This window comes from Mauremys reevesii, linkage group 9 (assembly GCF_016161935.1).
Source record: "Mauremys reevesii isolate NIE-2019 linkage group 9, ASM1616193v1, whole genome shotgun sequence".
Classification (NCBI taxonomy): Eukaryota; Metazoa; Chordata; order Testudines; family Geoemydidae; genus Mauremys; species Mauremys reevesii.
In genome coordinates, this window is record NC_052631.1 from 4,258,189 (window position 1) to 4,280,567 (window position 22,379).

Genomic DNA, 22,379 nt, shown 5'->3' on the forward strand with positions numbered 1-22,379 from the left:
GAACTCCACCACCGCGAACGGTGGTGGCGGAGTCGACGGGGGAGCCGCGGACTTCGATCCCGCGCCGTGAGGACGGGTAAGTACTTTGAACTAAGGTACTTCGAGTTCAGCTACACTATTCGCGTAGCTGAACTTGCGTACCTTAGTTCGAACCCCCCCCCCCCCCGTGTAGACCAGGCCTTAGTCAAGTCCCCTGCACTCAGGGCAGGACTAAGTATTATCTAGACCATCCCTGACAGATGTTTGTCTAACCTGCTCTTAAAAGTCTCCAATGATGGAGATTCCACAACCTCCCTAGGCAATTTATTACAGTGCTTAAGCACCTTGACAGTTAGGAAGTTTTTCCTAATGTCCAACCTAAACCTCCCTTGCTGCAATTTAAGCCCATTCCTTCTTGTCCTGTCCGCATTTCACATTAATAAATGTCTGGTGATTTCTACAGCTACTAAGGCTTAGGCTTGTCTATATCGGCACTTTACTGCGCTGAAACTTTCTCGCTCAGGGGCGTGAAAAAGCAAGTTGCAGCGCTGTAAAGTGCCAGTGTAGACAGTGCACCAGCACAGGGAGCCGCACTCCCAGTGCTGGTAGCTATTCCCCTCGTGGAGGTGGTTTTTTTATAGCACTGCTGCAGCCAGTGCTTTAACGTTGCTAGTGAAGACGTGCCCTTACAATGCACACACTAATATTACCACCTTACAACATGGGATACACATACTGTAAGTGAGATTAACACGTGCAGCAATTTACAAGCATTCAATAAAATCTAGACAATAAGCACATTTTTATAACTCTAATACCCATTTTAACACACAGGTAAGCCAGCCTGATTCCAACCATGTATGTGTCAGCGTTCAGTTGAGACAGGGGGACCCTGGCATGAGCTGGCACCTGGTTTGCCAGCATCACAGTAACCTCAGACATGAAAGCACCTTGGCAAAAAGTAAATTTTTTCAAGTCTCATTTTCAGAAGTGACTTGGGCATAAGAACATAAGAATGGCCCTACTGGGTCAGACTAAAGGTCCATCTAGCCCAGTATCCTGTCTACCAACAGTGGCCAATGCCAGGTGCTCAGGCTTCTAAACATCAGTGAAAGCCAATGAGACTTAGGCTCCCAAGTCAGGTGTTGCAACACCCAGATACCTTTAAGGAGCAACATGTAAAAATCTGGACCCACATCTCTTTTGAAAATGGGAATTTGGCTTTGAAAATTTTACCCTCTAGCCTTAACTGAAGTGGAGATTTTAAAAACTAGGAGCCTAAAATTAGGCTCCAAAATCCATATTTATGGACCTGATTAACTTTTAATAACGAAGAGCACTTCACAGTTCCCATTGACTTCAGTGGGAGGAGATACATGCTCAGCACTTTTGAAAATCATACAGGTGCCAAAATATGGATTTTGGAGCCTAATGTTAGCCTGCCAGCTTTGAAAACCTTGGCCTAAGCCAATAAGCTCTCACAGCTATGGGTTTGGAACAACTACAGATTCTGGTCTAACAAAGCACGTCCTCTTCAGATAATTCACCAGTATGATTCCTCTCCCTTGACACAAATGGATTCATTTGATTGAGGTCAAAGGATGCTTTGCACATTTTTATTTGATATTTCTGGAGTTGGAACTGTTAATTTTGCTAAGCATGCAGCACTGCTGTGACTTCACCAGAGACTACCATAAAACCGTCACGTTACATTACCTAGGGCTTTGTTTTCAAACAGGTATTTGGTAACTGTTTTCCCTACCCCTATTCCCAACATCGGCATTTGAAGCATGGTCCCAAAAACAGACAGATAATGGTTATCTCCGCTCAGTAAATCAAAGAGGTTTTTAGGACATAAAAGCGTCCAGCAACGCATTCCTGAGCTCTCTCGGCAACAGAACGTATCCTCAGCAGATGTGCCAACATTCTTTTCCACCCTGCTGTGGATTGTGGCAGGCGGTTACAACTCTGCTAGCTAGTTCCTTCAACTCCCATTGCACATGGCTTAAGTCACCACAGAACCTGGGTTACTTTTGCACCTCTGAGACCAGAGGTCACATCAAGGCAGGTTCCAGCATGTCACTGAAGCAGAGAAGGCACCAATGGTCACTGGTAACTGACAGAGTGACTCATCATGAAGGTAGGAAGCAGGAACCAAGGTTAACAGTCATAAAAGCATAACACATCAGCACCCACCTACGTACTAGCGATGGGGAACTGCTCGACTACAGGAACATGGTTCTAGTCCAATGTAAAAGGTCTGCACTATACGCTAAAAGGAAACCTGCTCATAACAATTAACACAAGGATGGTACCTCAAGGGAATGCCTTCCTTAAATAAAACGATCCCAAATCATGGCAGTCAGAGGCTGGCTTGGGCAGAATTCCTCCGAGGCTATGCACAGGACAGAGCCTCCCCACAGTTAGCACAAGTGGTTAAGTTGTTCAGGTGCAGTCCCTGTTCTACAGGCCCTAATGTAAAACAAACATACAGCAGAAAACCCTAACAATGCCTGTAAAATCCCTCATAACACCACAGATAGCACACAAGCCTGACTACTAGAGCCAAGCAAAAGCCTCGTCGCTCATGTTCCATTCAGGACCTGTTCTCCACATCAGCGAAGGACGAGGGAGGGCTGTGATGAAAACAGGACTGGAAACCCAGGACTCTCGAGTTCTAATCCAAGAGGTTTGTGATGGAGAAGGCCCATTAGAGCATTTGCATCACCACCCTGCCAAAGCAGGGCTGCTTGTCCTATTTACAATGAGAAGCCTCAAGCAATGACACTGATTTCCACTAGGGTCCCTTCACAGGGGGTTCCCAGTTCATAAAACAGGGATCACAAACGCTTGCCTTCCTACCTCAAAGCGGTGTTGCAAGCATTGCTTACTTAGCATTCATGAAGCACACTCAGGATTAAAAGTATTATATGCTGGAGGAGCTACATATATTTGCACGTTTGCACGGAGTAGGCCAAGACAGACTACACTGAAACAGCATTTGCAGCCTACCGCCATTATCCAACAAAATGCCCTCTCACAGCACGCCGTCTGCCCACTCACCTTTATCCTGTCTCACCTAAATGCATGTAGGCAGAAGCATCGTTCGTTTCATCTGACAGGAGTTAGGTTAGCTGGACTGTTCAGTAAGCATAAGGACAAACATTTAGATATTAGCTTATGGTTTGGGACCTTTTAGGGACTATCATAGGGCAATTCGATTTCTTTCCATTTAAGAGTAATTTCTGTCTCATCAAAAGCACTAACTGGGGGTGGGTCTTTTCTCCAGGCTTTCAGTTTCCTGATGAGTCATAGCAGATCCACGATGATAAATTCAGTGCTTCAGTCAGACTGTTTCTTATCAAGGTATATTCAGTACATTACTAAGATGTTGAGTGTGCTATTTAAAGGGCTAATTTCAGACATCGTAAGTAACATGCCTTATCAGAACATGTGCTCTGTCCTGAACTAGACAGATGGATCTAGCATCCCCTATCACAGGGTCCAAAACCAAAAATACTGCAAGGACAAAGAGAAATATGATGTGATCGGTCCAGTGCACATGGCTCTCCCGCAAGCAGCCTTCTCTCCCATTTTGCTGTACCTTTCCCTTCCCTTTGGCATCAGAATTGTGTGTGTGACAATGGCATTTAGTAAAGAAAAAAAATATTTGCAGGTTGCAACAAATCTACAGTGCTTTGTTTTCCTCTTTCTTGGACCAAGAACCGAGCATTTATTTTTCTGCCTCCGGGGGCTCCTTTACATCCCTGTATGAGAACTGCCCTAAATTCCCACACTTCGCTCACCACTTACAAGATCCCATGCTGCGTCAGGCAGGCAGGAAGCGCACAATCTAATTTCCTGGAGGCAATGCTGGTTATGGGCACTGGCAGCTTCTCTTTGTTCTTTGTCAGTGCTTTGATTTAACACACGGCTAGATCTAACTAAACCCGCCCATTGTCCAAATAACCCTGTTACATGCATTGATTCTATTACTGCACAACGCCCTGTCCCAGCACAAGGTGAATGCAGAAGACAATATGGTCACTGCCGCAAGGGGCCTACATTTTACATTGCAAGTCCTTACACATATTTAAGTGAACAGGAACTTTGCCTGAGTTACAGCCCTAAATTAGACAAATACAGATAAGAGAGAAAAGGAAAAAAAGACCAGCTGACTAGAAAGGTCAAACCCCAAAGAGGTCCTGTCTGAATTTTCTGTTTGGTAGATTACCACGAGAAGGTTTCACAGAAGAAATGGGCCGGAAGGAGGGATGTGAATGAGGAGAGAGTAGTGTACTGGCAACCAAGAGGAGAAATTGGACCAAGCATGGGAGGCGGCACGGAATGAGGGACAAAGATAAGCGTGAGGTTGAATACATTATTACAGCAATACCTCATCCCATTCTCCATGTACCAGCTGGATAAAGACAGTGACCTGTACAAAAAATATTCTGTGAGGGAGGAAGGACTGACCAATAGTTAGGGTGCTACAGGAGACTTGCAAGATCAGGGTTCAAAGTCTTACTTCTGCCACAGACTCCCTGCGTAGCCTTATACAAGTCACTTATACTCTCTGTGCCTCAGTCCCCCCTCTGTAAAATGGGTATAATGGCACTTCCCTACCTAAGAGGGGTATTGTGAGGATAAATATGTTAAAGACCATGAGGTGATCAGCTACTATGGTGATGGAGGCCAGGTGGCGATGGATTCTGCAATACCTAAAATGGAAACTAATGTACTGAAATACCTGCACTTGCTACAATGAACAATCACTCTAAGGACAGTCACCTTTATCCTTCTGTAGACACACGCATACCCTAGTGGGTGTTATCAATGGCACAATAGGAGTCCTATGCCAACAGTAGTGAGGTTTTGTAATCCCAGTTCCAAACTTCTCCCAACAAGCGAAATCAAAGAGTTATGGCAACAACCCACCTCCAAGTTCACAAAGCTGCCACTGTATATTTGTAGGTGAGCAAATCTACTATCAGTTATTAAGGCTTCTTACAGCGACTCCACTCTTCTGCTTGAAGATATTTATATACGACTCTAATTACAGCATCAGAAAAGAAGAATTCTTCAGTCACCGCAGAGACAGAGTGATTTATATTATTAATATTGTGGTTGAAATGTTCAAAGCAATGCAGGGGAATTGGCCACGCAGCTTCCATTAAAATTAATGGATGTTGCGTGGCTAGCTCCTCTGCACTGCTTTGAAATTCTCAACCTCTGTGCTTATATCAATGTATATCCCCACATCTGAGGATCTCAAAGTGTTTTACAAATATTAAACTAGTTTCACCAAACCCCTGGGGAAGAAGGGAGAAAGGAAAGATGATTTTCTCTAGTTTCCCCATATCTTCTCACGTGATTAAGTTCAACTTGGAAGACCTAGAGAGAGAGAAAAACAACTTAAAATCTGTCAGGGATTCCATTTATACAGCATTAGTAGCCCAGGTCACCCCAAACCAGGGGTACCTGACTCTTGCACCTGCCCCTTTAATCAGAGCAACAGACAAGGTACCACCTTCAAAAGCAAAGTTCAATCCAGTTTTGTAAATCTGTACATGAGACACCATCGTTACCAGTTCCAGGGTGATGGGCTCCACTACGTCAGAGAGCACACATCCTACACTGCAGGTTACATAGCAACAAGCATCCAACGTTTCCGTGCCTTTAGTACATTTCCCTTGTAGGTCTCGACACTTATTTTGTTAAGAACAGGCAGCAACTTTAAGATGAGTGGGCCTTTATTTGTTAAAAGAACCCCACAGCTGGAATTCTGACAGCCACATCTTTCAGTTTTTGAAAGAGTTTGGACAGGATCAACCACCATAACGTCTTAATAATGGCAACAGAAATGCACATGGGATGATAATCTCCGGAGGGTAACAGCCAATTATTCTGAAGAAAATGAAGCATTCTCATTAGAAATTGGTATCCGGTTGCTAAATCTACAGCAAAGGTACTTTTTCACACAATGCACAATTGGCCTACGGGACTCATTGCCACAAGATACAATTGAGGCCAAGAGCGTAGCAGGATTCACAAAACGAATGGACATTTACATGGGTAATGAGAAAATACACAAATATGTTAATAAGGATTTTTAAAAGCATTGGAAGGACTACAAATCCTCGTATTTCACAGCAAAAGTTCTTGTGCCTTTCTCTGAAGTACCTGGTGCTGAGCAATGTCAAAGACAGACTAATGGACTAGATCAGGGTAGGCAACCTCTGGCACGCGAGCTGATTTTCAGTGCCACTCACACTGCCCGGGTCCCGACCACCGGTCCGGGGGGCTCTGCATTTTAATTTAATTTGAAATGAAGCTTCTTAAACATTTTAAAAACCTTATTTACTTTACATACAACAATAGTTTAGTGATATATTATAGACTTATAGAAAGAGACCTTCTAAAAATGTTAAAATGTATGACTGGCACGCGAAACCTTAAATCAGAGTGAATAAATGAGGACTCAGCACACCACTTCTGAAAGGTTGCTGACCCCTGGGCTAGATGGACGCATTATCTGACCCAGTCTGGCAATACCCATGTTCCTAAAATGATTAATTTTAGAGTTTTCCTACAACATTAAGTGGTTAAAATCTCCTGCCTTTCCCAAAATCCAACCTGAAAGCCTCTAAAGTCAGAAGGGGAATAATAATCTTGTTCAGACCATGTCTCAATCTCCCCTTCCTCATTAGTGCATAGTGACGGGGAAGTTCTAGCACAATAAAACATATTCATTTGAATACAAATCGCTCTTCTGGTGAGCAAACAAAACAGGGTACAAGTGATGTTTTTCTGAGCTATAATGCAAACAGACCTAGCTAAGAGAAGCAGTGAAAGTGAAGCACTGTGAAAAAACGCCAGTGCAGACAAAGAAAGCTTTGCATCCCAGTGGATCTCAAAGTACTTAACAAACTCTCAGAGGCAAGAATCATTTCACCCTACCACAGAGGAGTAACCCTTCTCTGGGCTGCTGTACAGCAGCTGTTTAACAGCACAACAGTTTGGGACAGGACGCAGGGAAGCACGACATTAAATGGAACCTGCAGGGGAATTTAGAAATTATTACTCTGGGATTTGGCTAGCTCTTTATATTTGAAAATGGAAACCGCGCACTACTTTGAGTAATACGATTCCGAACGTCATTTCATAGAGCAGGCAAACAGGCAACCAACAATAAATACAGAGTTGTGTTCTGAGTCATCCATCTACAGAGAATCTACTTTTATATATTTTGTTAGTCACCCAACTCTGACTCTGAAGGTTGGAGAAAGTGATACAAGGGCGAAGGACTGAACAGACCGAATATTTCTGGGATGGGGAAGGCAATCTTTAATCACGCGCAGTTCAGTGATTAGAACAGGGAACTGGGAGACAGGACTCCTGGGTTCTGTTCCTAGTTCAGCCGCCGTCTTGGCATGTAATGTTGGGGAAATCATTTATCCTCTCTGTGGCTCAGCCCATCCATTCATAAAAAGGGAACAGGAATATTTAACCACGATACACAGTGCTTATGAGAGGCCCTTCTGCAAGTGCAAGGTATTACTATTTAATGCTATTGAAACGTCACCCTTTAAAAAGAAGGTGCTGCCTGTCAGCCTCTTTGTGAAGTCCTTGGTGGGGCAATGATTTGAAGGAGGGATAGCTCAGTGGTTTGAGCATTGGCCTGCTAAACCCAGGGTGGTGAGTTCAATCCTTGAGGAAGACATTTAGGGAACTGGGGTAAAAATCTGTCTGATGATTGGTCCTGCTTTGAGCAGGGGGTTGGACTAGATACCTCCTGAGGTCCCTTCCAACCCTGATATTCTATGAAAACAGAGTAGAACTGAACTGAAAGTACTGGGCACAAAACGACTTCAGACACCCGACTGCTACCTTTTAAACCTATTCTTTCATGATGCTTATAGATAACCACCAGTTATGTAGCAAACTATGCTGCATGCACAGCTAACCTACAGGGAAACATGCATGCGTTTTTGTTTATTCATGTTCCCTCCCTCTCCTCATCCACTAACCTAAAGTGTAAGCTCTTCGGGGCTACTGACTGTCTTTTAAACAAAGTATTGTCCGACTCCAGGTGATACTGCCATGCCCAGTGATGAGCTGCCAAAATCTTAACAACCGGTTCCCTATAAAAAGTTCTGATTTAAGGGGGGGAGCGAGGGAGGGGCCAGGGGAGAGATCCTCGTGGGGCCAGGGGCCCCTGCAGGGCCTGGGACAATTACCCCACTTGCCCCTTCCCCTCCCCTCTGGCCAGTCCTGGAGCTTGCAGCAGCCCCCTCTCCCCCCCCCACACACACACACCTTGCTGGGCCATTCAAAAAGTGGCAGCAGGACGACTCCCGAGCTCAGCTGAGCTGCCCAGCTGGTGCCGGTGGCTGGCCATGCTGCAGCTGGGGGGAAGCGGGGGAAGGGACGGGGGAGCCTCAGCCTCCCCAGCTGGGAATCCTGGGAGCAACAGGATGGTCCGGCCCACGGACCAGAGTTCTTTGCCCACCCCCTGGCCCTTTAACAACCGGTTCTCCATGGAGGTCTAATTTTAACAACCAGTTCTTGAGAACCTGTGGGAACCTGCTCCAGCTCACTACTGGCCATGCCAACAACAAGAAGTGGTAAATCCTTTAAGGAAGGAGCCCTGATCAAATTATCAGCAAATTTCCCGTGCTAAACCTTTGCTTCTTCCCCTAATAGAATTCAGAGCCTGTCAGATTGTTTGGAATGTGTTCCTGGTTTATTTAAAATGGCAAATGAATGTTGACTATTAAGAGATGGATTTATGAGCTGTAAGGAAATGCTGAGGGGAGACAATGAAAGAAAATCACCCTTTTTTTTTTCCTTGCACAGCTGATAAAGCCTCCCTGAAAAACTTATTTTATTTTCTCACTGCATCAAATCCTACGGTGCAGCCATTCCGAACACACTGCAGACGGTTTGGGTCTGAACTCCCTAAAATAAAAGCCAGCCTCCCTCTCCCAATGGCCCAGCAATGGAGACACAAAGCCAACATTTGAGAGGCTGGATTTTGTCTGGGCTCATTCGAGGCTTTTGGTGCCTTGGGACTACACAACAATTCAAGGGAAAATTTCCTTAAAAGGAACATGCACTGCGATATATTGATTTGGACAACTGCGATCAAGCCATTTCCCTGTGGAACTGACCTCCCTTCAACCATACAGGCATGCTCATGCCAGTTGGAGTCTCCCCTCATCCTGGCTCCAATAAAATGAATTAAATCTTTTAAAGTGGCTTCAACAAATCAATAAACAGGAAAGTTACAATTAGCTGAACATGATTTAAAGGTAAAGTGAATTGCTGGGGGAATTCAGCCAAAGATTCCTCACATCAAAGGAATCATTGAGGTGTCATAAGCAAAAGCCACAGCTTTATCAAGAGAAATTTTCCTCCTATTATTATTAGTTACTCTTAGAAGTGACCTTTTCTGCAAATCTCTAGACTATTCTGAAGTGCATGAGCCATTAAGTAGCAAAAATAGTTCTTAACAGAAGTGAACTGCTTCAAAAACATGTTATTAAAGGTTGTCTCCATCTTTCCTTCTCTTGGGTCTTTAGGACAAGCTGCCCACTCAAAGGAAAAACAACACTTTCACTTCTAGCCGAGAATCCCAAAGTCCTTTGCAAACATTTCAGCTTCACGTCCCCTCAAATCCCAGGGCACTAGTAATTTTACACCCACTTATTTGAAGGAGAAACTGAGGGACAGAGAGGGTATACAATTTGTCCCAGGCCACACAGTAAAAGCAGTCGCAGAACCGAGCACTGAACTTAGGAATTCTGACTCTCTGCTGTTCTAAACACTGGATCCCATCTTCTTAATTATTGATGGTAGAGGCTATAATGTGCTAGGTGCTTTTCACACAGGTAAGGCGGAAAAGTAATCACCCCTTGGAGCTCACAAGCTAAGCACTAAGGTGTGTGTTTGTTTAAAAGACGCCTGCAGAAATGGTCCTTCTACAAATTGGTAAATTAAGGAATGCTCAGTCACCAGGCCCAGATGCTGTACACCCAAGAGTTCTGAAGGAGCTTAAGAATTAAGTGACTTAGCTGCTAATAAAACATACAATCTTGTATTAAAATCGTAGACCTGGGGCAGGGGAGGGAGGTAAGCAAGCAAATACTGCACCTATTTTTAAAAGAAGGTGCTGGCTATGATCCAAGGAATTACAGCTCAGTGATGGGAGCAGGGGTCTGACTAAGCAGAGATGATCCAGAATTCTGCCTGGAGACTAGCTCATGGTGGGTGGCAGCTCCCTGGAGGTAACACAGTCATTCTGCCTGACCCCAGAGCTTCCTGAACCTGACTGGGATGATGGGACAAGAGCCCAAAGAGTGGCAGCCATGCCAGATAAACTGGTTGAAATAGCAACTGAGGTACAATTACAAAACACTGAGGTGACCGTGGTAAGGACAGGGACTAACCGGCATGGCTTCTGCAAAGGAAAATCATGCCTCACTAATACATTCAGGTTCTTTGAACCTGTCAGGTGTCCACCCATGTTGTGCTGATTGTAGGACCAGGGACTCTGCGCTTATAAATGTTTGGTGGGATATACAAACACAGGGTGTTGCGTCCACAAATCATGGCATGTTTTCTAGGCCCAAATGAGGAGGCTTCTTGGAAAATGTGGCCCTGAAAAGGTCTAAATGACTGTAAATCTACCACACGGTAAATACTCAAAAAGTAGGCAAAGGATGTTCAGAAGCAACTAGCCCAGAAGTGCCCTGCCCAACACACCTTAAAAAGCCTGATTTTCAGAGGGCAGGTGCTCAGTATTTTCTGAACATCAGGCCCTCTTACAAGGTGTCTCCAAGTGGGCATCCTAAAACAGAAACACCAAAACTCATTTGTCATTTGCAAACAGGGGCCTTACTCTGCAGTGCTAGGGCTTGGCTACACTTGCACTTTATACCGCAATAAAGCCCCCTAGAGTGCTCTACCTTTACTCCCCGTCCACATTGGCCAGGCATGTAGAGCGCTCTGACTCCCTGGCTAGAGTGCTCCTGGTACTCCACCTCCACGAGAGGGATAACGGCTGTTGCGTATTGCCTGAGACGCCCCGGGGCCAGTGTAAACGGGGAGTTAAGTTACAGCGTTCTGACTGACCTCCAGAAACGTCCCATAATCCCCTTAAGTCAAGTGGCCTCTCTTCTCTTTGTTGTGAAACTGGCTGAGGAATGCGGAAGTGCTTTTCAGAGCTCCGGGGCAAAGCAAATGTTTACTGAGTGAGTGAGTGAGAGGCAGGGAGGCTAGGGGGATCTGATCTTACAAGACAGCGTACTGACACACTCTCAGCACACCAAAAACCCACTCTCTCTCTCTCCACATACACACAACACATTCCACCCCACTCCCCTCATTTGAAAAGCACGTTGCAGCCACTTGCATGCTGGGATAGCTGCCCATAATGCACCACTCCCAAGGCAGCTGCAAGTGCCGCAAATGTGGCCATGCCAGTGCACTTGCAGCTGTCACTGTGGACAGACTGCAGCGCTTTCCCGACTGCGCTCTCCGAAGGCTGGTTTAACCCAAAGCGCTCTACAACTGCAAGTGTAGCCATGTTCTGAAATAGTTGCTGTAAGATACCGCACATGCTTTTGGAAAATGCTCATTGGATTTGTAACATGCTCAATATCAGAGGCACAATTTGGTGCATTAGGCAGGCCGTGCTAACTCATCGCTTTAAATAGCCTCTCTTTCTGGCCCTTAAAGTTACCAAAGTACTGATCCTTTGTGTGTGTGTTCAAGAACATTTGGTATCTATTCTCATATCAAGAAAAAAAGCAATTATATCAATAATGAAAGAAGCGCTCCCTTTTACTTTCTGTGGTTTGCAGAGAGATTCATGTTTCTATGCGATCACGGCTCTTATTTTAGTGATGTGAAAGTGTGTGGTTGCACGATACCCAGTTTCTTCTAATATTTGAGTTTCTGTTGTTATCTACCTACAGTTTACAGTAAAATGTCTGCTTTTCTCACTCTGCCCAATCTCAAAATTAGACCAATTTTCATAACAAGATTCTATTATTCTGCACAGACCCTTAATGAACACCAAAGTGCTAGCCACCAACTTGGATCCAGTCCATTGGGTAAATTCACTAATGCAACACACGTTCCCAAAAGATCTGATTCCTGTTAGTGATTCTGCTGCTGTGTCTTTATATGCATGTACATAAAAACCAACAGCAGCACACACTTACTGAGACCGTATGCTTTGGGGGCCTGCCTTTTTGTTCTGTTTGTACAGGCCCTAGCACAACGGTCCATGAATCTTGGTCCATGACTGGGGCTCCTAGAGGCTATATAACACAAATATTTTTTTTAAACCCTGAGTCAGAGCTGGTGAAGTCAGATAATGAACTGGATGTTCTCAGCATCCTGCCAAATGGGTGGCAGCCACATGAGTCTGTCCAGCCTAGGCCCTACCACCTAGTGCCCTCCACACAGGTCACCTTCCTGGCACGACAGTACCACTTTGTGACTGAGCTCGACCTGAGCCCACCCGCAGGCATTGTGGATGACTCAATCAGGGAGATCATTTTTTATGAGGTTTACGCATCACTGTTGATCTACCCAGTGTGACCAGATTAAACAATATTTAAAAAACAAAAACAAATACAAATTTTGGAAGAGAGAGAGAGAAATTTTCCTGCTTCAGAGCAATATTCAACCTCTTACTACTGGGGGTTAGGAGGAAACTTTCCCTGGGGCTTGGTTATCCCATCACTGCTACAGCAGGGTTTCATGCTCCGACTTCCAAAGCAGCCAGCCACTGTCAGAGGCAGGATATCTTACGAAATGAATGGGTGTGGCAATGCCTATGTGCCTATTACCAAACCAAGTGACTCTACCAATTGCACTTTGACAGAGGAACTGCCCTCTCACTGCTGCTTCCATGCAGGATCTAGTATTGGAAATCGGAGATGCTCTTGTGACACACATCCTTCAGTCACGCCATCTACCCCCAAAGTCCTGGGCTGCTGCTCCTTTTCGGCTCGCAGAGAATTGTCTCACGCTGAATTCATTTGAGGTTTCATAGATTTGTAGATTCCACTGCCAGAAGGGACCACTGTGATCATCCGCTCTGGCCTCCTGCGTAAAGCAGGCCACAGAACTTTCCCCACAGAATTCCTAGAGCAGATCTTTCAGAAATCCCCTGGGATGGGAAAACAAGACGCATTCTTCTACCACAGCACCCATTTCATTCCAACAGCGTATCAGAAAAAGCAAAATAGGAATATCTGCACTGGTTATTTTTAAAAAGAAAAAGGTAGGTCATTCGGCCAGGTCCTCCCGACTGAATTCATGGCTTAAGCAGCAAGCTGGGTTCAAGTTCCCCCCATATATACTGGGAATATCAGACCAATTCTCAGATATCACTTAGGAATAGGAGTCGTTATATCAGCTCAGACCACCGGCCTATCTCAGCAGTGACCAATATGCCTGATGTTTCAGGGAGTGGAAGCATTTAGCCCAATGATTTACATGGAGAGTGAGCACGTGCGTGAAATATTCCTTCCCAATGCCTGCATACAATTAGCTTAAACCCTGAAGCAAGTAGTCTCATCACCCTACAGGCCTGACACTGAGCAGTGCTGAGAACCTGCAATGCCCAAGTACTTTCATGTTCAGCACATCTCTGAATCAGGCTTTTACTCTGCACACAAATGTTCTTCATGGTCAAAAAATTGCCATGCCCCTTTTGGCATTAACTTAGCGCCGATGGCATTAGGGTGACCAGATGTCCCCATTTTATAGGGACAGTCCCGATTTTGGGGTCTTTTTCTTATATAGGCTCCTATTACCACTCCCCACCCCCGTCCCGATTTTTCACATTTGCTGTCTGGTTACCCTAGATGGCATAATGGTGCATTACCTGGTCATCCAGACTGGCTGCAGCAAAATTTATTCAAGCAAGTCAAGTCACATATGTTTAAATTCCTTGATGCCCCTTGCACAAGGAAGACGTGGCTGTTAGCCGATCTACACAAGCCATGCTGCAGTTAGCCAGTGTTTGAAAGGCTCCTTAAAGGCTAAGCAAACGGAGTGAGGGCTATGTCCTGAACGGGACCCGGCAGGCGTATAATCCTTCACAAGGCAGGCCACCCTCCTTCCCCTGTGCGGGAGAAGTTACATAATGGTAGACACCAGAGATGTCTAAGTGAACGCAGGAAAAGCCGGTACGACCACACTCATGGAAATTAAAAATGGCAGAGGTACAGCTTACCCTGCCCAATGAATGTTAAGTGATCTTACCTGGTTTTGTAACTATCCGCACGCAGAAGAGGACGTGTTTGAAAGCAACAGGTAATGGGAACTAAGAGAAAATTGTTTATTTGGTATCAAGAAAACAGATGGGCCCGAATCGGCAAAGTGGTGAATGCCCTCAACTCTCACTTGTTTGGAATTAGTAAATATTGTGTAAATATTGCAGCCTGGAAGCTAGCAGGCAAATTCAAGGTAGGTGCCATGTAAATTTTGCGCCCACCACTTCTGATAAGGCCTCACCCAATGCTCATCGGCAGCATGTTCTGCTGCAGGAGTCACGGGCTTCTCTTGGGAAGCAGAGCTGTGTGTGGCTTGAAAGCCTGTCTCCCTCACCAACTGAAATTGGGCCAATCAAAGATATTACCCGACCCACCTTGTCTCTCTAAAATCCTGGGACTAACATGGCTACAAATACACTGCACAGGTCTCACGCTGTAATTGTACATGGGGAGCTGTCATCGAACGGGCGTATTACTAGTGGGCTCCCAAAGGGACTGGTTCTTGGCCTTCGCTATTTAACATTTTTATTAATGACCTGGAAGGAAACATAAAATCATCACTGATAAAATGACAGAAAAATGAAGGGTGTGGTAAATAATGATGCGGATAAGTCACTAAAACACAGCCATCTGGATCGCCTGGTAAGCCGGGCGCAAGTCAACAATATGCATTTTAATATGGCTGAACATAAATGTACACATCTAGGAGCAACGAATGTAGGTCCTACTTACAGGAGGGGTGACTCTATCCTGGGAAGCAGGGATGCTGAAAAAGATTTGGGGGCTGTGGTGGATAATCAGATGCACGTGAGCTCTCAGTGTGATGCTGTGGCCAGAAGGGCTAATGCGATCCCTGATAAATAAACAGGGGAATCTCAAGGAGGAGTAGAGAGGTTATTTTACCTCTGTATTTGGCCCTGGTGAACCGCTGCTGGAATCCTGTGTCCAGTTCTGAAGTCCACAGTTCAAAAAGGATGTTGATAAACTGGAGAGGATTCACAGAAGTGCCACAAGAATGATTAAAGGAACAGAAAACACGTCATACAGAAACACTTAAGGAGCTCGATCTACTTAGCTTAACAAACAGAAGGTTCAGGTGACTTGATTACAATCTCTAAGTACCCGGGGAGGGAATATTTAATAATGGGCTCTTCACTCTAGCAGGGAAAGGTCTAACATGATCCAATGGCTGGACATGTCTAGTTGAAGCTAGTCAAATTCAGACTGGAAATAAAGCATCCAATTTTAACACTGAGAGCAATTAACCATTAGAACATGGTGGATTTGCCATCGCTGACAATGTTTAAACCAAGATGGGATGTTTTTCTAACAGCTCTGCCCTAGGAGTTATTTCAAGGAAGTTCTGTGGCCTGAGTTATACAGGAGGACAAACTAGATGATCACAATGGCCCCTTCTGGCCTTTCCATCTATGAATCTATGAAAACACGATACAGGCCTGACAGCAGCTCCAAGTGACCTTGGTGCAAACAATTCATGCCTCTTCTAGCAAGAATTTGGAAAATCAACTTTTATTAGACAAGTCTGCCCGGCTGAGATTTGTGATCAGATACAATGCATGGTACAGCATGTGATCAGAGATATATTACCACCAGATCACAGCACAATTTCTTTCTTCAGTGTCCTTCATAAGCCTCAGAAGTTGGCCTTGCCAGCAGCAATAATGCAAGTAAGACAACAAAGCACATTAATGATGGGACCCACCATGCACCATATTAATTATCGTATCCCACAGTAAACTGTAGGTTATAAATTGTATTTTGATAATCCCAGCTGCCCTCTCCTGACAAGCCAGCTCCAATGTTTAATGTTGCATTTAATCCCTGGATAATGCCACATCGCTTCTAAGTGTGCCAAGCAACAAATCAAAATGACCTTCAAAGGGTTGATCTCAGGCCCGGTTTATATATTCCCCCACCTGAAGTTAGCCGATTGCATGAGCTTGCTAATGAACAGGTCAGCCTCAGAAGCTGAGCTGGAGCTCTAATGCTCTTCTAGCCCCAGGAGCATGCTGGACTTAGAAGTGACCTCCAACATCGCGCTGCTATTGGGCGGGTAGTGCTGGGGAGGGTGATAACAGCGAGCATGCGCTTCAGTCGTTCCTGTACATATTCCTTGCTGCCAGCCTCAGAACGGTACTGTGCTGCTATTGCATAAAATACTGCCGTTAACACAGCTGTATTAAGAGAGTGGGTGAGCTCCCCCCTGTGAATAAGATCCTGTGCATTACAGAGTGCAGTACTCGCAGTTATCCGAAGGGAAAGAGACATGCCAAGGGGGAAATGACACTCCAGAATGAAGTGGTGGGTGAAATGGGGCTTGGGGACAGCCTACTGCCCTAGCTAGCTCAAGCTGGGTGAAAGTATTTTCCCCGCAGATCCAGCGGATGCCTGTGGGGGAGAGAGGAGCCCATGGGCTCACAAAGGAAACGCAGGCTGCAAATCCCGACCATGCAAATCCACGGTGCTGTCTGAAACGACTACGACCAAATGATTCACTGTACTTAATGGCTCTAATTAGGAAACCCTTGAGGTTAAATCTTCATTGAATAGATTTGCATACATATTATTTACAGGGGAATCTTAACAATACAGTGCACCATTTATAAAGGATAAATCATGTTGTCGGACATGGGAAAATGGAAGAGTGTCCTCAGTAGAGAAAACTGGGTCATTAGCCTCTACATTATGATTTCATCCACTGCCCATCCTGCTGAGCAATACTGTCTCATTGTTCCCCTGTCTGCCTGTAACCTTCTGTTACACTAAGAGTGTAAGCTGTTTGGGCAAGCACCATCTCCGCTGTGTGTCTGTACAGCGCCTGGCGCAACGGGGTCCTGGTCCGTGACTGGGGCTCAGAGGAACTACCACAAAACACACAAATAATACATTTGCTCTGGTAGTGCCTCAAAGCCCCAACCAAGCTCAAGGCCCTACTGTGCTCAGTGTTGTATACACACTGTAAGAGAGAGTCCCTGCCCCCAAAGAGCTCGCAGTCTAGACGTGCAAGACAAGGAGTGGGAGGGGAAACAGAGGCACGGAGCGGGAAAGTGACTGGCCTACCGTCACTCCTCAGGTCAGCCACAGAATCAAGGATGAATATCTGCCTCTGGCCTCTCAGGCCAATGCTGCAGCCACTGAACCGGCCACCGCTTTGCTCTGTGTGAGAGTGTAATACACATGAAAGGGCTTTTCGGAAACGTCACGTTGACAACGATAGCTACAGAAAACTCTCAATTAAACAAAACAACCTAAGCTCCTTAGCAGAGCCTCTCACGTGCCTCAGAATTTAGGATATTAAGATTTTTCCCCATCTGGGTTTAAGGATATGTCTACACTGCCTAATAAGCCCTGGTCCCTGGAACCCAGGCTCATGGTGTCAGTGTTTCGAAGCCTCTGTTTGAGCATCCACACTGCATTGTCAACCTAAGTTTACAATGGCTGGATCTGGGTTTCCCAGCCGGGCTAACACGTCCATACTACACTAAGCAACCCCGGTGACCTTGGGCTGTGACTCACCCCTTAGCAGTCCTGGGAGCCAGATCCTGAGTGCTTGCTGACCCAAGTCCGACTGATTTGTGTGCAGACACAAGAGGGGCTTGGCTCAAACCAGAGTCAGAGCTCAGGCTTAGCATGCAGTGTAGACATACCTTAAATGGTCAATTAAAATCCTCCCCTAAAATACCATGCTCTTCTCTTGCCGTTCTTTTGTATTTATTTATTTTAATTCAATGACATTTAGCTAACAGAACTTCTGTTAAAGGTCTTGGAGAGGTGGAATTAAATTTCCTATATGAAGAAAGAATTCTGAAGAAAATATAATCACCAGAATATATATTTTTAAAATACAAAAAAATATTTAAAAATAAAGGTTATTTGGTAGCAAAAGAAGCTACTGAAGGGGCTCCACACGCTTGGGGATCTGAAATGATTTTCCTGGCCAAACAAGTGCAGAATATGTCAGAGATTAGAGAGAATAAATTCTGGTCCCACTGATGCTTCGGGGTGTTTAGTGGTGGGGAAGCGTGAGTGGGTGTGTGGCAAGAGGTTTATTTCCTCATACAGGGCTCCTCCCGCTGTTCGGGAAATTGACACAAAGTCTTACCCTTCAAGCTGTGGCTTGGCTTGATCAGATTGTATACGCCAAATCATCATCATCATCATCATCTCATAGAACAGGGATCTATGGGCAAGGATGCTACCCCAATAGAAGAGGGAGCATTGGGAGCAATGTTGTCTTCAGTAGCAGTGCACTCGCCCTACACTATTCTCCACTCACAGCATCGTGTGGTAAGGCTCAAGTTCAAGGCTAATTGGAACAGTTTGGCCTGCAGCACTCAGGGAGTGGCCACAAAAGGAGGTCAGAGCCTGGGGAGATGCAACATCCCACGCTGGCAGAACACTGGATCTGGGAGCCTTTCCCACTTCCTCCTTGTGAATGGCCGGCTAGCTGCTACTGACTGGCAGGGAGAAGCATGGAGCCTCCACGGGCTCCTAGGATCACAACCGGCTGGCCGGGGTGGCTATGGAAGAAGGCACCAGGGGCTCCCCTGTCCTCCGCCTGTCACCCACGCAGGAATTAGCAATCCTCTCTGTGCAGGTGCTGGGGGAAGCTGCCTAGCCCCGCCTGCAGAGACGCTACAAATGGCCATGTTGCCGATGCTCCCAGAGGGTGATGCTTTTCTACTGCTGCCCACAACGCTGATCTTAGCTAGAGAGATTCACTGTGCCGTGCATGCTCCCGAAGGCCTGAATGGTGCACCTCACCCCCCACGGCACCGCCTCAGAAGGGGCACCATTTTCCCCTAAGTCTCAAGCTCCTTACGTTTAGGCCGAGTCTCAGGACTGCTGCCTAGTGTCTGACCAGGGAGCTGCCACAGGAGAGAGGCTCTGGCCAGTGCTCTGAGCACACACACGGTGCTGTGAGAGTGCGAGGTGTTATCAGCAATTAACAACTGGACTGAACAAAACAGCCAAGAACACAGTATAGGGAGCATTTCTGCTTAGGGTGACCAGACAGCAAATGTGAAAAATTGGGACAGGAGGCAGGAGGTAATTGGAGCCTATGTAAGAAAAAGACACAAAAAACGAGACTGTCCCTATAAAATCGGGACATCGGGTCACCCTATTTCTGCTTTGCCTCCGTAGGGCACAGAGCTCCCCCCTTAGGGAACATCTACACCACAAGCAGCGCAGCAGCCCACAGCAGCTTGGGTCTACCCAGCACAGGACTCGCACTGCCGGGCTAGAAACAGCTATGTAGACATTAGGGCTTGGGCTCTGAAACTGGTGGAGAGTGATGGGCTTCAGAGCCCAAGCTCCGGCCGACATCTCAACGTCTACAGCACAATTTGTAGCACCACACCGCGAGCCTGCGTCTGCAATCCTGAGGGCTGCCATGGGCTGCTACATGCTGTGCAGACGGAACCAGCAAGGCCTGATCCAGTTCTCGGTATCAGTCAAATAACTCCCACCGGCTTCAAGCCAGATTCTTTTTATCTGAATCTATAAAGTACCTGATTGAGCCAACAGAGGCGTTTGCATGTGGGACTAAAAGCATGAACTAAAGGAGTTACCTCTGTCCGGTAGCAGCAGTAGGCTCTTAGCCTCTTGCGTGGACCCAGTCGCTATGGTGGGCAGCAAAGACCCACAATGCACTAACATGGGTTACAGGGAAGAATCACTGAAACCAATACACGGCATCAATTTGCTCCCACACCAGGGGGTCAGACGGCGAGTGCTATTATTAAATGGCCACTTGCAGGTGTTTTGCACTATTGATTATATGAAAGCTGCTCCCTTCCAACAACAAATCACTGTCTTCCTTTTGGGGAGGGGCAAGAGAAACTTTGTGGCCAAGTTAGATAATTAATTTTTCCATTTTGAGATAGAAAATCTAACTTATTTCTGCTTACTGGGAAACAAACAGAAAGTGGTTTAAGGATATAGTTACTGGGCAGTATTCATTTCCCTCTCCCTCGAAACTGACAACACTCTCACAAGGACCATAAAACATACTTTTAATTTTAGTTCCCTAGAAAGTAGGTATAAGGAATCCCAGTGCCACAACCACAAGTGCCGCAGCCCCAATGCTGCCATTTTATTCAGCTCCCTGCAGAATCTAGTATATTAAAGCTCCAAAAATCTCCTATATGGCACATTTGTGAAGAATAGTCATGTCTGCCAGCCCACAACACACCCGAGGCATCATTAGCACAAGCCTTCCCTGACTTAGATGCAGCCAGCACAGGTCACTACTGGACGTTAGGGACTATTTGTCTGAGCTGTTATGGCAAATACACTCTTTTGTACCTTTTGCTTGGCTTTGTAATTGCTCCTTCTAGCTGAAAGACACCACAAGACAAGCGTCTCCTTTCTTCAGAGGGCAATTTCCTTTTGTTTGTGCTGCTGTACACTGCCTATTTCATCTGCAGGAATTACCCAGGGCAAAGGCTTGCTCCTCGAACCCACTAAGGAACATTAAATGTCAGGGTGCCATGTTATTAAAGGATGTTAGACTCAGTCCTATGCCCTCCCCACTTATTGCGGTCAGGAGGTCAGGGAGAATGAGATAGGCCCTGATTTTTAGGGGTCCTAACATGTAGGGGTCCCAATTTTCAGAGACAGATTTTGGATGCCCAAGTCAGGCTGGGTTTTCTGCCACCCGTTGACTTGTGCCTCAGCCCTTCTGACAAGGAGTGTCAAGGCACATCCAGAACCTGGAAGTGCTCAGAATCAGAGAGACTTCTCTGAAAAGCTTCTGGCCCTTAGCCTCACTGTCCCCTGCTACAAAAGGGAGATCCCACCACTTTTCCTCTGACAAGGGCTAAATGCAAGAAAGGAAGAGCTCAGCTACGGGGAGGCAGGCCACAGAAATACCATTTTGCTTCCTCGTTCTCCTGCATTAGCACAATGCTACGGCATCTGGCTTTTCGCAGCATGCCATTGACAGCTGATGAAGTCATTTCTATTTCATTTTCAACTTTTTTTTTTTTTTTTAATAAAACTTCAATTTGGGATCTAAAGGCCTTGACACGGCCCTTTTCACTCTCAGGGGAAGTCTACACTTCAAAGGCTGAGCAGTGCAGCGTTTCAGTGAAGCTGCTACTAAACTGAAGGGAGAGCTTTTCCTGTCGCTGTAGTTAATCCACCTCTGCTTCTCCCAGCGCTGTGTCCACTGACAACTACATCTGTCGGGGTGGGGATTTTTCACACCCCTGAGCAATGTAGTTATACCGATCTAAGTTTATTGTGTAGACCTGGCCTTAGTTTTTCTCTCTACCTCATCTGCTGTCAGATCAGTCCCAGCGAGATCCTTTAGCCAGTCTCATGATTGTTTTGTTTTACCCAGGAATGTGTGACTAATGAATCATACGAGATTGACGCATGTGCACAGCTAATTATAATTATCTGCTTTTAGCAAATATCAAGCTTACAAACTCTGCACAAATAAAGGCAAAATAAGAAAGCAAGACACTTAAATATACCTTTTCCAAAAGTATCTTTACCAACGCACAAGTGAGAAAACAGTTTCAATGATGCACAAAGGATCAAATTCAAAAATCTTTACCCAGAACTGCTCTCTTTTTCTGAATTGTTGTGCAAAGCGAGAGAGCCTACTTCATTGGCTGCTGCCACAGCCCAGAGGCAGCTGCATTTTGGAAATCCTGCACATCTGTAATATGACGTGCTTTCGGATAAAAGGTACAAAAAGAGATCAAGTATCAGTATTATGCCAATCATGCGACAAACCTCATGTTTTAAATATAAGTGGCAGAATGTGTACGCCTCTCTCTCTCTTTAAAATAAGGATACCTTCCCCTGGAATCTGGTGAGACTCTGCTCTAGTAGATGCTCAGGTACTATGGTGATGTGGATCACAACGTACTTACACAGGTGGTTGTGGGGGAAGGAGAACATAGAAGAGGAGGAAAATATTGGTCGAATATGAGAGCATATGGATTGTGACAGATGATAATTTCCTGTAATGTCTTTGGGGACATTTTACTATATTAAGTGTACGTATCATTGTGGGCCAGGGACTGTATGTAATGCCTGGGGGAAGGAGATCACAGCCCTCCAGAA

At 45.7% G+C, this 22,379-nt stretch overlaps 1 protein-coding gene across 13 annotated transcripts in view; it reads right to left on the reverse strand.

Moving 5' to 3' along the window:
• LOC120371563 (LIM domain containing preferred translocation partner in lipoma) overlaps nt 1-22,379 on the reverse strand; it is a 493,573-nt gene that overhangs the window by 284,366 nt on the left and 186,828 nt on the right. The window contains exon 1 of one of the 13 annotated variants that reach the window (XM_039487444.1): nt 15,180-15,198. The exons of the other annotated variants lie outside the window; for them this stretch is intronic. The gene's annotated coding sequence lies outside the window, so the exon portion shown is untranslated. Of the gene's footprint in view, nt 1-15,179; nt 15,199-22,379 lie in introns of those variants that run through there. 13 annotated transcript variants of the gene reach the window in all.